Here is a 17,051-nt window from a genome sequence, read left to right on the forward strand (position 1 = left end):
ACCAGATATCATCATTTAATCGAATCCCATTTACCAGCATTTGGAACATATCCCTTCAAACCTTTCCTATTCATGTACCCATCCAGATGCCTTTTAAATGTTGTATTTGTACCAGCCTCCATCACTTCCTCTGGCAGTTCATTCCATGCACACACTGCCCTCTGTGTGAAAAATCTGTCCCTTAGGTCCGTTCAGTTTTGGAATCCCGTAACTTGAGAAAAAGGTCTTGTCTATTCACCCTATCCAGGCCCTTCATGATTTTATAAACGATCAGTTCACCCCTCAGCCTCCAATGCTCCAGAGAACGTAGACCAGCTTATTCAGTGTCGAAAGTTCAAACCTGCCAACCCCGACAACATCCTCATAAATCTTTTCTGCACCCTTTCAAGTTTACCAACATCTTTCTGAAAGCAGGGAGACCAGAATCAAATGCAGTATTCTGGACTAACTAATGTCCTACACAGCCGCAACATGACCTCCTAAGTCCAATACCCAATGCATTGACCTATAAAGACAAGCCGAGCAAATGCCTTCTTCACTGGCCTGTCAAACCGCAACTCCACCTTCAAGAAACCATGAACTTGCAAGCCCAGGTCACTCCCTAGGGTGGTATCATTAAGTCTATAAGTCCTGAACCGATTTGTCCTTCCCAAAATGCAACACCTCGAACTGACAGGAGAATGTGGTTGACCCCTAACAGCCATCTGGAAGATTAGGGATGGGCAATAAACATTGGCATTGCCTATGGAAAATTCTGAATGGGATGCTTGTGTCAGATCATTAATACTTGAGGAGTTGAGTTCACATTCAGAGACATTCAAGAAATGATTTGCAGACCAAGACATTTCTGAAGGAATGAATCATATGCCAGGAAGAAGTTCCAAAACAAGCAACAGCAATAGGCCATTCGGCCCTTCAAACCAGCTCTGCCTTCCATGAAGGCGATGGGCTGATCTGATGTTAATCTCAACTCTACATTCCTGCATGTCCCCAAAAGCCCATCCCACCTTGGGGGGCAGGGTGTCTCAGTGGTTAGCACTGCTGCATCGCTGCACCAGGGACCTGGGTTCGATTCCAGCCTCAGGAGACTGTCTCTGTCAGGTTTGCACATTCTCCCATGTCTGCGTGGGTTTGCTCTGGTTTTTTCCCATTATCCAGGGATGTGTAGGTTAGAGTGGATTGGTCATGCCAAATTGTCCCGTAGTGTCAAGGGATGTGTAGGTTAGAGTGGATTGGTCATGCCAAATTGTCCCGTAGTGTCAAGGGATGTGTAGGTTAGAGTGGATTGGTCATGCCAAATTGTCCCGTAGTGTCCAGGGATGTGTAGGTTAGAGTGGATTGGTCATGCCAAATTGTCCCGTAGTGTCCAGGGATGTGTAGGTTAGAGTGGATTGGTCATGCCAAATTGTCCCGTAGTGTCCAGGGATGTGCAGGTTAGAGTGGATTGGTCATGCCAAATTGTCCCGTAGTGTCCAGGGATGTGTAGGTTAGAGTGGATTGACCATGCTAAATTGCCCACAGTGTTCAGGGATATGCAGGTTAGTTGCAGTAGTCAGGGGTGAATGTAAAACCATATGTTTGGGGAAATGGGTCTGGATGGGATACTCGTCAGCAGGTCAGTGTAGACTTGTTGGGTCAAATGGCCTGTTTCCACACTATATTGATTCAAGGAATTTTATCATTGTAATTCGGAATCTATCTGGCTGTGACTGAAAAATACTTAAAGATACTGCATCCACGACCTTTTGAGGAAGGGAGTTGCAAAGACTCTGAACCCTCCGAGGGAATAAAAATGATTTGTCTTCTTTGTTTTAAATGAGTGCTCACTTATTTTTAAACCATGACCACCTCGTTCTAGATTCTCCCACAAGCATAAACTGTCCTTTCCACACCCACCCAGTCAAGCCACTTTGGGATCTTATATGGATTTTAAAAAATCATGTCTGACCATAGGGAGAGGCTGGATACAATGGGAATGTTTCCCCTGGAGCGTCAGAGCCTGAGGGGAGACTTTATAATGTCATGAGTGGCACAGATAGGATTATTAGCCAAGATCATTTTCATACAGTTGGAGGAGTCCAAAGCAGAGGTCACAGGTTTAAGGTGAAAGATGAAAGATTTAAAAGGGTAACTTTTTCACACAGAAGATGGTGTGTGTATGGAACTAGCTGCCAGAAGAAGTGGTGGAGGCTGGTACAATTATAACATTTAGAAGGCATCTGGATGGGTACATGAATTCATAGAGTTTAAAGGGATATGGGCCAATTGTTGGCAAATGGGACTGGATCAGGTTAAGATACCTGGTCGCCATGGATGAGTTGGACCGAAGGGCCTGTTACCGTGCTGTATAACTCTATGGCTCTTCCAAGCTCCAGAGCATATGGTGCCAGCCTGCCTTGTCTTTTTTCATTCGGTGACCCAGTCCTTCCAGGTATTAGTCTGGTCAACCTTCTCTGAATGGATTCACATTCTTCCTTCAGTCTGGGGACCAATGCTGTGCTATCTGAATCAAAGGCCCAATACTTATTTCGATTATTGATTCGTAATGAATTGGAAAATTGCATGCGTATTCTTAGCTAACTACGAATCTAACTAATGGATTCTGGAAAATGGTACATGACCATTAGAAGGGTCAGTGAGCAAGGTATGATTGACAAATTGGTGTCCATGGGTATTTACAAATGAGTCAACGACAAGACCAAGCGAACCACACAACGCATCCGGTTAGAAATACTGTCAAGACAGATCCCACTGATTTCTCAGCAAAAACCCTTCCCCAGCTCACAGCTCCCTCCAGATATTAGTGACATAGTAGATGCTTTGCAAACTTTACAAGATATTCAAATTGTTCAGTTTTTGATGTCATGAAGACGAGGCACATCTGACTCAAGATTATCTCTGTTTCACTCTCCACCGATACCGCCAGACCTACTGAGTTTCTGCGTTTGTTTCAGTTTTTGATGATCTGATCTTGAAACTGTGGAGAGAATTTGGTATTAATATGTACATTACATATGTATATACTCTTTTCAAATACTTATCACCATTTCTTCAGCTGGTGACACATTGCTAACGCTGTTTGTTTCTGTTGTCCAAACTTTCCCGCCTCAGGCGACTGACTGTGTGGAGTTTGCACGTTCTCCCCGTGTCTGCGTGGGTTTCCTCCGGGTGCTCTGGTTTCCTCCCACAGTCCAAAGATGTGTGGGTCAGGTGAATTGGCCATGCTAAATTGCCCGTAGTGTTAGGTAAGGGGTAAATGTAGGGGTATGGGTTGGTTGCGCTTTGGCGGGTCGGTGTGGACTTGTTGGGCCGAAGGGCCTGTTTCCACACTGTAAAAAAAACTGAAGTTTTCAAATCTTTGGCAATATCAAACCTGGGAAATGAGATGTGCAGGACAGTGAGCAAGGAGCAGCAAACATATCGAAAACAAAGGCAATCTGAAAATGTCACAAGGAGAAAGGGAAGACTGCAGATGCTGGAGATCAGATCAGGCCTCACTCCTGATAAAGGGCTTATACCAGAAACATCGATTCTCCTGCTCCTCGGGTACTGCCTGACCGGCTGTACTTTTCCAGCATCACACTCTTCGCCTGGTAATGTCACCACACAGGGTTGCTCAACAGTTAAAAAAATCAGCTTACACCAGGTTGAGTGAAATGATCTGACAATGGTCATTCCACATCCAGTTGGAACTGGTGGGGAATAATTAAACATGCAATTGGGAGGGAGCACTCACCGCCATCTTCAATGATTGGGGATTCCAGCCAATCAGTCCAAAAGACGAGGCTGAAGAATGTGCCAGGTGGGTGATCCATCTTGGTCTGCCCCATGAGATTCCCAGCTTCCTGAATGTCAGCCATTAGCCAATTCGGTTCAACCAACGTGGAACCATCGAACATGTCTGCAATAGCACTGGGACAAGCTGCAATGCAGTACCAAAGTGAGGGTCCTCCATAAACACCTCCCAATCCCATGACCTGGAAGGTCAAGAGAAACAAAAGAATAGACACACAGTAAGCTACAAGCTCAAGTCCAAGCCACTCAACACACTGACTTGGAACCATATCACCATTCAGAGAGCCATTAAGCCATACAGCATGGAAACAGATCCTTTGGTCCAACTCATCCACGTTGACCAGATATCCTAAATTAATGTAGTCCCATTTGCCAGCATTTGGATCGAGTCCCTCGAAACCCTTTCTATTCATGTACCCGTGCAGATGCCTTTAAATGCTGCAATTGCACCAGCCTCCAACACCCCCCCCCCCCCCACTCTGGCAGCTCATTCTACACACACACATGACCCTGTGTGTGATAAAGTTGCCCCTTGGGTCCCTTTTCAATCTTTCCACTCTCATCTTAAAGCTTTGCCACCTAGTTTTGGACTCCCCTAACATGGGAAAAAAAGATCTTGACTTTTCACCCTATCAATGCCCCACATGATTTTAAAAACCTCGATCAGGTCACCCCTCAGCCTCCAATGCTCCAAAGAAAGCACCCCCAGCCTGTTCAGCCTCTCCCTGTAGCTCAAAGCCTCCAGTCCTGGCAAAGTCCTTGTGAGTATTTTCAGTATTCTTTCCTGTTTAACATCATCTCTCTGAAAGCAGGGAAACCAGAATTGTATGCAGTATTACAAAAATGGCCAAAGCAATGTCCTGTACGGCCATAGCATGACATCTCAACTCCTATACTAAATGCACTGACCTTTCAAGACAAGCGTACCAAACGCCTTCTTCACCACTCTGTCTACCTGCGACTCCACCTTCAAGGAACTATGACCTTGTACCCCAAGGTCTCTCTTTCAGCAACGCTGGCAGGGCCCTATCATTAAGTGCATAGCTCCTGCACTGATTGGTCTGACCAAAATGCAACACCTCACATTTACAGTCCCACGACAATGTGGTCAACAGCCCTTCATCAAATTAGGAATGGGTGATAAACACTAGTATTGCCAATGAAAAATTCCAAGTGTCAGATTATTAACAGAGGGTTTACAATTCAGGGTCTGAGATATTCAAGAGCTGATTTGCGAATCAACACATTCCTGACAGAGAATCGCACATCAGGAAGAACATCCAAAGAAGGAACAAATGTAGGCCACATGGCCCTTCACGTTTGTTCTGCCTTCCACGAAGATCACAGCGGATCTGATTTTAACATCAACTCTACATTCCTGCTCCTTCCCCAATAATCCCACCCACTCTTGGTCATTAAGAATCAATCTATTTTTGCCTTAAAAATACTGCAAGATTCTGCATCCACTGCCTGTTGAGGAAGAGAATTCCAAAGACTCTCACCCTCTGAGAGAAAAAATGTTTTCCCATCTCGGTTTCAAACAGGTGCTCACTTATTTTTAAACCGTGACCCCCGAGATCTAGATTCTCCCACAAGAGGGAACGTCCTTTCTACACGCACCCTGTTAGGTCCCCTCAGGATGTTATATATTTCAAAAGAATCCCTTCTGACCAGTGGGAGAGGCTGAATTGGCTGTGGCTTTTTCTCCTGGAGCGTAGGAGGCCGGGGTTTGACCTTATTCCATGGGGTCATGAGGGGCATGCATTGGGTGAGTGGTCAATATCTTTATACCAGGGCAGGGGAGTCCAAACCAGAGGGAATAGGTTTAAAGTGAGAGAGGAAAGATATAAAAGGGACCTTATGGATAACTCTTTCATGCTGAAGGTGGTGCAGGTATGGAAGAAGCAGCCAAAGGAAGTGTTGTAGGTGGGTAACATTTTAACATTTAAGAGGCATCTGGATGGGTCCATGAATATGAAGAATTGAGAGGGAGATGGGGCAAATGCTGGAAAATGGGACTACAGGAGCATGGGATATCTGGTCAACAAGGATGAGTTAGACCAAAGAGCCTATTTCCATGTTCTGCAACTCTATGACTCTTCGAAACACCAGGGGATACGGACCCAGCCTGCCTTGCCTATCCTCTTATTCCAGGTATGAGTTACGCAAACCTTCTCTGAGCTACTTCTAACTCATCCTTCTATCAGTCCGGGAACCAAAACTGTGCTGTCAGAATCAATACTTATTTCAATTATTAATTCAAAATGAACTGAAAATTCCACAAGTATTGCTAACCAACTGTGAGTCTAACTAATACAATCCGGAAATTGGTATTTGGCCATGAGCAGGGTCATTGATCAAGGTATGATTGACAAATTAGTATCCGAGTCAGTGAGGCAACAAAATCAGATCAATCGTTCAGCTATAGGTTAATGAGGAAAGAAATGTGTTTTCAAAGATATTGGTCTTGTACTCATGGAGTCATAGAGTCATGGAGATGTACAGCATGGAAACAGACCATTCAGTCCAATTCATCCATGCCAACCAGATAGCCCAACCCGATCAAGTCCCACCTGCCAGCACCTGGCCCATATCCCTCCGAACCCTTCCTATTCATTTACCAATCCAGATGCCTTTTAAATGTTGTAATTGTACCAGCCTCCACCATGTCCTCTGGCAGTTCATTCCATACACATACCATTATCTGCATGAAAACTTTTCCCCTTAGGTCTCTTTTATATCTTTTTCCTCTCAATCTAAATTTATGCCCTCTAGTTCTGGACTCCTCCACCCCAGGGGAAAGACTTTGTCTATTTATCCTATCCATGCTCTTCATGATTTTATAAACCTCTATGAGGTCACCCCTCAGCCTCCAGCATGAAACCAACATGGTCATTCTAAAAGATGAGAGACTTAACAAACAATCTGGATCTTTTTCAACATATAATTTCTGTTACATCACACTGTAAACTTTTGCTATAAATTCTGTGTCTTACAATCTTATTCTCCACAATCACCTGATGAAGGAGCAGCGCTCTGAAAGCTAGTGCTTCCAAATAAACCTTGGACTATAACCTGGTGTTGTGTAATTTTCAACTTTATTCTATCCATGCCTCTCATGATTTTATGAACTTCTAACAGGTCACCTCTCAGCCTCCAATGCTCCAGGGAAAACAGCCTCAATCTATTCAGCCTCTACCGTTAGCTCAAATCATCCAACCCTGACAACATCCTTGTCAATCGTTTCTGAACCCTTTCAATATTTACAACATCCTTCCGACAGGAGGGAGACCAAGGAATACTCCACAAGTGGCCGAATGAATGTCCTGTACAGTCGCAGCATGACCTCCCAACTCCGAGACCTGATGCTCCAATGAATAACGGAAAGCATACCAATCGCCTTCCTCACTATCCTATCCACCAGCAACTCCATTTACAATGAGCTATGAACCTCCACTCCATTCTTGTGCAACTTCACATTACAGAAAAATCGCGCTTCAGAAACAGCACTTAAAGTGTTCGTGCCAATCATGTTGCAGCCAACACACATTTTACAACTTCACAATGTAGAAAGTGTCCTCAATTCTTCAATGATGTTACAGTGAATTTGCGTTGATGGAACACAAATAACAGAACAACCAGCAATTGGTCCCTGAGGGATTCCTAAGGGATAAACATTGAGTCTAATGTGACTCATCTTCATGACATCAAAAACTGACCAATTTGACAGCCTTGTGAAGTTTACAAGGGATTTGGTGATCCACAGTGTCACTAATATCTGAAGGGAGCTGTGGCCTGGGGAAGGCTTTCACTGAGAAACCCGTGGGATCTTTCTTGACAACATCTCCTATCTGAGGTATTGTGGTAGTTGTTTATTTATGTGATTTATCTGTTCCTTGTGTTTGCCCCATGTTAGTCTTTAGATGGTAGAACGTGTCGCATGTCAATCTATCATTTTGCCTGTTTCTTGAGTAAGTTTTCTTTGTAATAAGTTAATTAACTTTGTTTAATAAAGTCACCTCAGACATACTTTTTGTCGAGGGACTAATATATGAGCAGGGAGATTTGTGAGAGCTGCTCAGGACGACTGAAACCAGTAATTCTGGGGCAGATCCAGGGAAATAGTGAGGAAAGAGATCACTCTGAGACTGGTACAGTTGGGAACATGAGTGAGACAAACAGTCAGAGCAGGAAGGAAAAAAACAGAGAACAAGGTAGGATTGATAAACTAAACTGCATTTATTTCAATGCAAGAAGCCTAACGGGGAAGGCAGATGAATTGAGGGTATGGTTAGGAACATGGAACTGAGGCATCAGAGCAATTACAGAGACATGGCTCCGGGTAGACAGTACTGGCAGCTTAATGTTCCAGGATACAAATGCTATAGGAAGGATAGCAAAGAGGGTGAGAGAGGAGGGGGAATAGCGTTTCTGATAAGGGATAGCATTATGGTTGTACTGAGGGAAGGTATTCCTGGGAATGCATCCAAGGAGGTTATTTTGGTGGAACCGAGAAGTAGGAAGGGGATGATGACCTTAGTGGGATTATATTCTTGAACTCTCGAATAATTGGCGGGAAAATGCAAAGCAAATTTTAAAGGAGATCTCAGTTATCTGTAAGAATAATAGGGTGGTATTGGTCGGGGGTTTTAACTTTCCAAATATAAACTGGGGCCCGCCATAGTTTAAGGGTTTAGATGTAAGTATGTACAAGAAAATTTTGTGATTCATCATTCAGATGTACCGACTAGAGAAAACGCAAAACTTGACCTCCTCTTGGGAAATAAGGCAGAGCAGGTGGAGGGGGAGCACTCAGGGGCAAGTGACTGTAAATCTATTATTTTTAGAATAAATTAGTAATGGAAAAGGTGAGACCGCATCTAAAAGTTGAAGTTCAAAATTGGAGAAAGGCCAAATTTGACAGTATTAGACAAGAACATTCAAAAGTTGAGTGGGGATAGATGTTCGCAGGTAAAGGGACGGCTGGAAAATGAGAAGCTTTCAGATGTGAGATAACGAGAGTCCAGAGACAACATATTCCTGTTAGGGTGAGAGGCAAGGCTGGGAGGTGTAGGGAATGATGGGTGATGAGAGAAATTGAGACTTTGGTATAGAAAAAGAAGGAAATGCGTCAGGGATAGAGAGATCGAGTCAATCTGTAAAAGAGTATACAGGCAATCGGAGCAATTTTTGAGGGAAGTCAGGAGGGCAAAAAGTGGATATGAGATAGCTATGGCAAATAGGGTTAAGGAGAATCCAAATGGATTTTATATATATACACATACAAAGCACAAAAGGATAACGAGGGAGAGAACAGTGTCCTATCAAGTTCAGCAAGAGAACCCACGTGTGGAACTGCAGGAGATGGGGGAAGATATTAAATGAATATTTTGCATCAGGCATTGACTAAGCCACTTTTGGAATATTGTTTGCAATTCTGGTCTCCTCCAATTGGAACGAACTTGTGAAACTTGCAAGGGTTCAGAAAAGATTTACGAGGAAGGGTTTGGAGGGATGTGGGCTGCGTGCTGGCAGGTGGGACTGGATTGGGTTCAGAAATCCGGTCTGCATGGCCGGGTTCGACCGAAGGGTCTCTTTCCATGCTGGACATCTCGATGACTCTCTGTTGACTGTGGAGAAGGACATGGAAGATATAGAATGTGGTGCAATAATTAGTGACATCTTGACCAATGTCCATATTACAGAAGAGGGGGTAATGGATGTTGTAAAATGCATAAAAGTGGGTAAATCCCCAAGACCTGATCAGTTGTACTCTAGAACTCTGTGCGAAGCCAGCGAATTGAACCCAGGCCCTTGGCACAGTGAACCAGCAATGCCAACCGCTGAGCCACCGTGCCAACATTTGGATGTAGTTGTGATTGCACCAGATGGGGTACAGAGGAGATGCTCCAGGATGTTGGCTGGCATGGAACAGTTCAGCGATGAAGTGAGGCTGGCTAAGTTTGAGTTGTTTTCTTGTGACAGGGAGGATTGAGGGGGGACCTGATAGAGGTGTGTAAGAGTATGAGGGGCACGGACAGCCTGGATACAAAGCAATAGTTCCCCTTAATCACAGGGTCAATAACAGGCGGGGGGCCTCATGTTAAGGTGAAAGGCAGGAGGGTGCGAGTGGATTTGAGGGGCACTATCACCCAGAGGGTGGTGGGGATCTGGAGTATACGACCTGAGAGGGTAGGTGATCTCATAACCTTTAAAAAGTACTTGGAGGAACAGTTGAAATGTCAAGGCTATGGGCCTAATGCAGGGAAGAGGGGCTGGTGTGTTCTACTGGGAAGGCTGAAGCCAAGTAGTTATTCAACCCCAACTTCAAATACACAGGAAGCGCAGGGTTAAGGTGAGAGGGGGAAAGTTTAAAGCAGATGTGCGAGGAAAGTTTTATTCCATAGAGGGTGGGAGGTGCCTGGAACACATTGCCAGGGGAGATGGGAGGAGATACAGTCACAGAGTTTAAGGGACATTTGGACAGACACGTAAACAGGCAGGGAATCGAGGGATACGGACCATGTGCAGGCAGAGGGGATTAGTTTAGAATGGCATCACGGTCAGCACAGACACGGTGGGCCGAAGGGCCTGTTCTTGTGCTACACTGCCCTACATCCTCTATGTTCCCCATTATTATTTCCCCAGCCTCATTTTCGAGGGCTTTGTAACTGTTTCAATGGCCATGAATGTGCAGAGAGAGGGAGCAGGATCAAAGGGTTAAATGGCCCATTCCTGTTCCTGCAGTTACACAGAAACAGTGACTCGCATTCAAATGCCAAAATATCGAAGTTGTTTCGAAGTAGGTTATTCAGTAATGAGAGAGCTCCGTCTGTGTTTGCGTTCACCTCCTGCTCACATTTCAGGCATTCTTTCTCCCATTGGGAGCTCTGAAGTGCTGTAAATTATATCAAATGTTGCACAACTGCAATTAGTTTCATTGTTCCCGCCTCAAGGTATGTTCCTTCATTAGCTGCCCAAATCATCGCTAAAATTGCAGGTTGTAATAACAAGTGTGAGGCTGAGATAAAGAGCATTTCCTGCAAATGTCAGAAATTTGTAGATGGAGCAGCTTTTTCAGAATCATAGTCATAAAGATGTACAGCACAGAAACAGATCCTACAACTTGTCCATGCCGACCAAATATCCCAACCTAATCTGGTCCCATTTGCCAGCACCCGGCCCATATCCCTCTAAACCCTTCCTATTCATATACCCATCCAGATGCACTTTAAGTGCAGTAATTGTATCAGCCTCTACAACATCCCCTGGCAGCTCATTCCATAGCCGTACCACCCTCTGTGTGAAAATGTTGCCACTCAGGTCACTTTTATATCGTTCCCCTCTCATCCTACAGCTATGCACTTTCGCTCTGGACTCCACCAATCCTAGGGAAAAGACATTGTCTATTTATCCTATCCATGTCCCTCATGATGTTTTAAACCTTGATAAAGTCACCCTTCAGTCTTCAACGGTCCAGGGAAAATAGCCCCAGCCTATTCAGCCTCTCCCTCCAGTTCAAATCCTCCAACCCTGGCTACGTCCCTGTAAGTCTTTTCTGAACCCTTTCAACATCCTTCAGATAGGAAGGCGACCAGAATTGCACACAATATTCCAAAAATGGCCAAACCAATGTCCTGTACAGCTGCAACATGACAACCCAAATCCTACACTCAATGCTCTGACAAATAAAGGAAAGCATACCAAACGTGGTGGAGGTATTTCCACTAGGCGGAGAGACTAGGACCCGAGGGCACAGCCTGTGAGTGAAGGGGTGACCCTTTTTAACTGAGATGAGGAAGAATTTCTTCAGACAGAGAGTGGTGAATCTGTGCAACTCACTGCTGCAGAAGGCTATAGAGGCCACGTCACTGAGTGGATTTAAAATAGTGACAGATAGGTTCTCGATGAGTGAGGGGACCAAAGGTTGGGGGGGGGGGGTGGGGAAGGCAGGAGAATGGAGTTGAGAACCATATCAGCCATGATCCAATGGGAAGCAGACTCAATGGGCCAGTTCTGTTCCTGTATCTGTTGGTCCAAATGAGAGTGTGATGACTAGATTAGATTAGATTCAATATGGAAACAGGTCCTTCGGCCCAACCAGTCTACACCGACCCTCCAAAGAACAACCCACCCAGACCCATGTCCCTCTGACTAACGCACCTAACTCTGTGGGCAATTTAGCAATGGAGATCCGGCAGTGGCTAATCATCGGTGGCGAATCTGCCGTGGCGAATCGGCACCAACCCATCCTATCTACCTGCGACTCCACTTTCAAGGAGCTATGAACCTGCACTCCATTCTTGTGCAACTCCACATTATAGAAAACCCACGCTTCAGAAACAGCACTTAACGTGTTGGGGCCAATCATGTTGTAACGAATACACATTTGAAAAGTTCAGGCTAGGATTTGACTTGACAACATCTCCTACCTGAGGCATTGTGGGCGTTGTTTATTCATGTGATTTATCTGTTACTTGTGTTTGCCTCATGTTAATCTTGAGATGGTAGAACATGTCGCATGTCAATCTTTCCTTCTGTATGTATCTCGAGTTAGTTTTCTTTGTAATAAGTTAATTAAACTTGTTTAAGAAAGTAATCTTGAAGATTTTTCTTCTAGGGGACTAATATACGAGCAAGGAAATTTGCGAGAGCTGCTCGGGAGCATTGAATCTTGTAATTTAGGGGAGGATCCAAAGAAATAGTGAGGAAAGAGATCAATCTGAGACTGGTACAGTTGGGAAAATGAGTGAGACAAACAGTCAGGGCAGGCAGGAAAAAAACAGAACAAGGTAGGATTGATAAATTAAACTGCATTTATTTCAATGCAAGAGGCCGAAAAGGGAAGGCAGATGAACTAAGGGCATAGTTAAGGATATGGTACTGGGGCATAATAGCAAACACTCACCTCCACCACTTCCTCTGGCAGCTCATTCCATACATGCTTGAAAACATAGTCTCTTCAGTCGCTTTTATATCCTTCCCCTCTCACCCTAAATCTATGCCCTCTCGTTCTGGACTCCTCCACCCCAGGGAAGAGACTTTGTCTACTTATCCCATCTGTGCTCATCATGACTGACGTCAGGCACCAGCCCTGCCTTATTTCCCAAGGAATAAAGGCCAGGTGCTGACTAATGGGACGAGACTGGGTTCGGATATCTGGTCAGCATGGACGAGTTGGAGCGAAGGGCCTGATTCCGTACTGTACATCTCTATGACTAATGCAATCATCATGTTATACAAGAACTGGTTGTGTTGGCATTATCAAATCTGGTCAAATGTGTAGTGTAGGAGGGCCAAGTAAATAAGTGTGAAAGGTGGAATAACATACTTCTCACCCCCAATCTGTTACCATAGAATCCCTACAGTGTGGAAACTAGCCCTTCAGCCCAATGAGACCACACCAACCCTCCGAACAGTAAGCCACACAGACCTATTCCCTCACTACTGTACCCTAAACTGCACATACCTGGACATGATGGGACAATTTAGCATGGTCAATTCACCCTAATATGCACATCCTTAGGCACTATGGACAATTTGGAATGGCCAGTTCACCATAACCTACACATCCTTGGATACTATGGACAATTTAGCATGGCTAATCCATCCCAACCTGCACATCCCTCAACACTAGGGGACAATTTAGCACGGCCAATTCACCCTAATCTGCACATCCCTGGACATTATGGGATAACTTAGCACGGCCAATCCACCCGAACCTGCATGTCTATGGACTGTGGGATGAATTCGGAGCACCCGGATGAAACCCACACAGACACGGGGAGAATGCACAAACTCCACGCAGATCATCACCTGAGGATGAAATCGAACCCGAGTCCGTGGCGCTGTGAGGCAACAATGTTCCATATTACCATTTTTACAGACCACCTTTGTGACACACCTCACCCTATCTTCTTCAAAACATGATTACAGCCGTAAACGTGGGATATGGGCCAAATGCTGGCAAATGGGATTCGATTAAATGATGATATCTGGTCGGTATGGAAGAATTGCACCAAAGGATCAGTTTCCGTGCTGTCCAACTCTCTGACTGTGTGAATGGTGATATGGTTCCCAGTCAGTGTGTTGGAGTTGGGCTGGGAACTTCTTGTGTGCCGATTCTTTTGCTTCCCCTGAGCGTCCACGTCATGGGTTGGGGAGGGTTTTCTGCACCACTCTTGCTTTGGTACTGCATTGCATCTTGTCCCAGTGCTGTTACAGGCATTTTAGATGGGTTCATGACCATTGTAGCATCCTGGGCCTTCAGTCATTCCTTGATGTCACAGGGACTGAATCGAATTGGCTAATGGCTGATGTTCATGATGCTGGGAATCTCATGGGGGAGATCGAGATGGATCACCCACTTGGCACTTCTGGCTGAAGGTGTTACAGATGCTTCAGCCTCATCTTTTGGACCTGATGGGTTGGGATCCTCCAGGCAGTGAGAGGTGATAAGGGATAAGGCCAGGTGCTGACAAATGGGACAAGATTAGGTTCAGAAAGGGTCTGATTCCTTCCTGAACATATGACTAATGCAATCATCATGTTACAGAAGAACTGGTTGTGTTGGCATTATCAAATCAGGTAAAATGAGAAGTGCTACCACAGAGCAATACCAAACATGCACTAAACAATGAGTTAATTTACTGATCCATTTCGGTCTCCCCCATGAGATTCCCAGCATCATGAACGTAACGCTCCTGGGCAAACAGCCACTTAGAATCATGAAGTCATACATGCTCCAGCCCGTCCATGTGACCAGATATCCCAACCCAATCTAGTCCCACCTGCCAGCACCCGGCCCATATCCCTCTCAACCCTTCCTACTCCTATACCCATCTAGATGCTGTTTAAATGTTGCAATTGTACCAGCCTCCGCCACTTCCTCTGGCAGCTTATTCCACATATAGAGTCATAGAGATTTACAGCATGGAAACAGACCCTTCGGTCCAACCCGTCCATGCTGACCAGATATCCCAACCCAATCTAGTCCCACCTGCTAGCACCCGGCCCATATCCCTCCAAACCCTTCCTATTCATATACCCATCCAAATGCCTCTTATCTGTTGCAATTGTACCAGCCTCCACCACATCCTCTGGCAGCTCATTCCATACACGTACCACCCTTTGCAAAAAAAAATTGCCCGTTAGGTCTCTTTTATATCTTTCCCCTCTCACCCTAAACCTATGCCCTCTAGTTCTGGACTCCCCAACCCCAGGGAAAAGACTTTGCCTATTTACCCTATCCATGCCCCTCATAATTTTGTAAACATCTATAAGGTCACCCCTCAGCCTCCGATGCTCCAGGGAAAACAGCCCGAGCCTGTTCAGCCTCTCCCTGTAGCTCAGATCCTCCAACCCTGGCAACATTCTTGTAAATCTTTTCTGAATCCTTTTAAGTTTCACAACGTCCTTCCGGTAGGAAGGAGATCAGAATTGCACGCAATATTCCAACAGTGGCCTAACCAACGTCCTGTACAGCCGCAACATGACCTCCCAACTCCTGTACTCAATACTCTGACCAATAAGAGAAAGCATACCAAACGCCTTCTTCACTATCCTATCTACCTGCGACTCCACTTTCAAGGAGCTATGAACCTGCACTCCAAGGTCTCTTTGTTCAGCAGCACTCTCTAGAACTTTACCATTAAGTATATAAGTCCTGTTAAGATTTGTTTTCCCAAAATGCAGCACCTCGCATTTATCTGATTTAAATTCCATCTGCCACTTCTCAGCCCATTGGCCCATCTGGTCAAGATCCTGTTGTAATCTGAGGTAGCCCTCTTCACTGTCCACTACACCTCCAATTTTGGTGTCATCTGCAAACTTACTAACTCTTATGCTCACATCCAATCATTTATGTAAATGACAAAAAGTAGAGGGCCCAGCACCGATCCTTGTAGCACTCCACTGGTCACAGGCCTCCAGTCTGAAAAACAGCCCTCCACCATTACCCTCTGTCTTCTACCTTTGAGCCAGTTCTGTATCCAAATGGCTGGTTCTCCCTGTATTCCATGAGATCTAACCTTGCTAATCAGTCTCCCATGGGGAACCTTGTCAAACGCCTTACTGAAGTCCATATAGATTATATCTACTGCTCTGCACTCAACAATCTTCTTTGTTACTTCATCAAAAAACTCAGTCAAGTTTGTGAGACATGATTTCCCACGCACAAAGCCATGTTGACTATCCCGAATCAGTCCTTGCCTTTCCAAATACATGTACATCCTAAGTCCCTCAGGATTCCCTCCAACAACTTGCCCACCACCAAGGACAGGCTCACTGGTCTGCAGTTCCCTGGCTTGTCCTTACCACTCTTCTTAAACAGTGGCACCACGTTTGCCAACCTCCAGCCTTCCGGCACCTCACCTGTGACTATTGATGAGACAAATATCTCAGCAAGAGGCCCAGCAATCACTTCTCTAGCTTCACACAGAGTTCTCGGGTACACCTGATCAGGTCCTGGGGATTTATCCACCTTTAACCGTTTCAAGACATCCAGCACTTCCTCCTCTGTAATCTGGACATTTTGCAAGATGTCACCCTGTATTTCCGTACATTCTATATCTTCCATATCCTTTTCCACAGTAAACACTGATGCAAAATATTCATTTAGTATCTCCCTCATTTTCTGTGGCTCCACACAAAGGCCGCCTTGCTGATCTTCAAGGGGCTCTATTTTCTCCCTAGTTACCCTTTTGTTTTTAACATATTTGTAAAGCCCCTTTGGATTCTCCTTAATTCTGTTTGCTAAAGCTATCTCATGTCCCCTTTTTGCCCTCCTGATTTCCCTCTTAAGTATACTCCTACTTCCTTTATACTCTTCTGAGGATTCACTCGACCTATCCTGCCTATACCTGACATATGCTTCCTTCCTTTTCTTAACCAAACTCTCAATTTCTTTAGTCATCCAGCATTCCCTATACCTACCAGCCTTCCCTTTCACCCTGACAGGAATATACTTTCTCTGGATTCTTGTTATCTCATTTCTGAAGGCTTCCCATTTTCCAGCCATCCCTTTACCTACAAACATCTGCCCCCAGTCAGCTTTCAAACGTTCTTGCCTAAAACCATCAAAATTGGCCTTTCTCCAATTTAGAACTTCAACTTTTAGATCTGGTCTATCCTTTTCCATCACTATTTTAAAACGAATAGATTTATGATCAGTGGCCCCAAAGTGCTCCCCCACTGACACCTCAGTCTATTGCCCTGCCTTATTTCCCAAGAGTAGGTCAATTTTTGCACCTTCTCTA

The sequence above is a fragment of the Hemiscyllium ocellatum genome, chromosome 38 (genome assembly GCF_020745735.1).
Source record: "Hemiscyllium ocellatum isolate sHemOce1 chromosome 38, sHemOce1.pat.X.cur, whole genome shotgun sequence".
Classification (NCBI taxonomy): Eukaryota; Metazoa; Chordata; class Chondrichthyes; order Orectolobiformes; family Hemiscylliidae; genus Hemiscyllium; species Hemiscyllium ocellatum.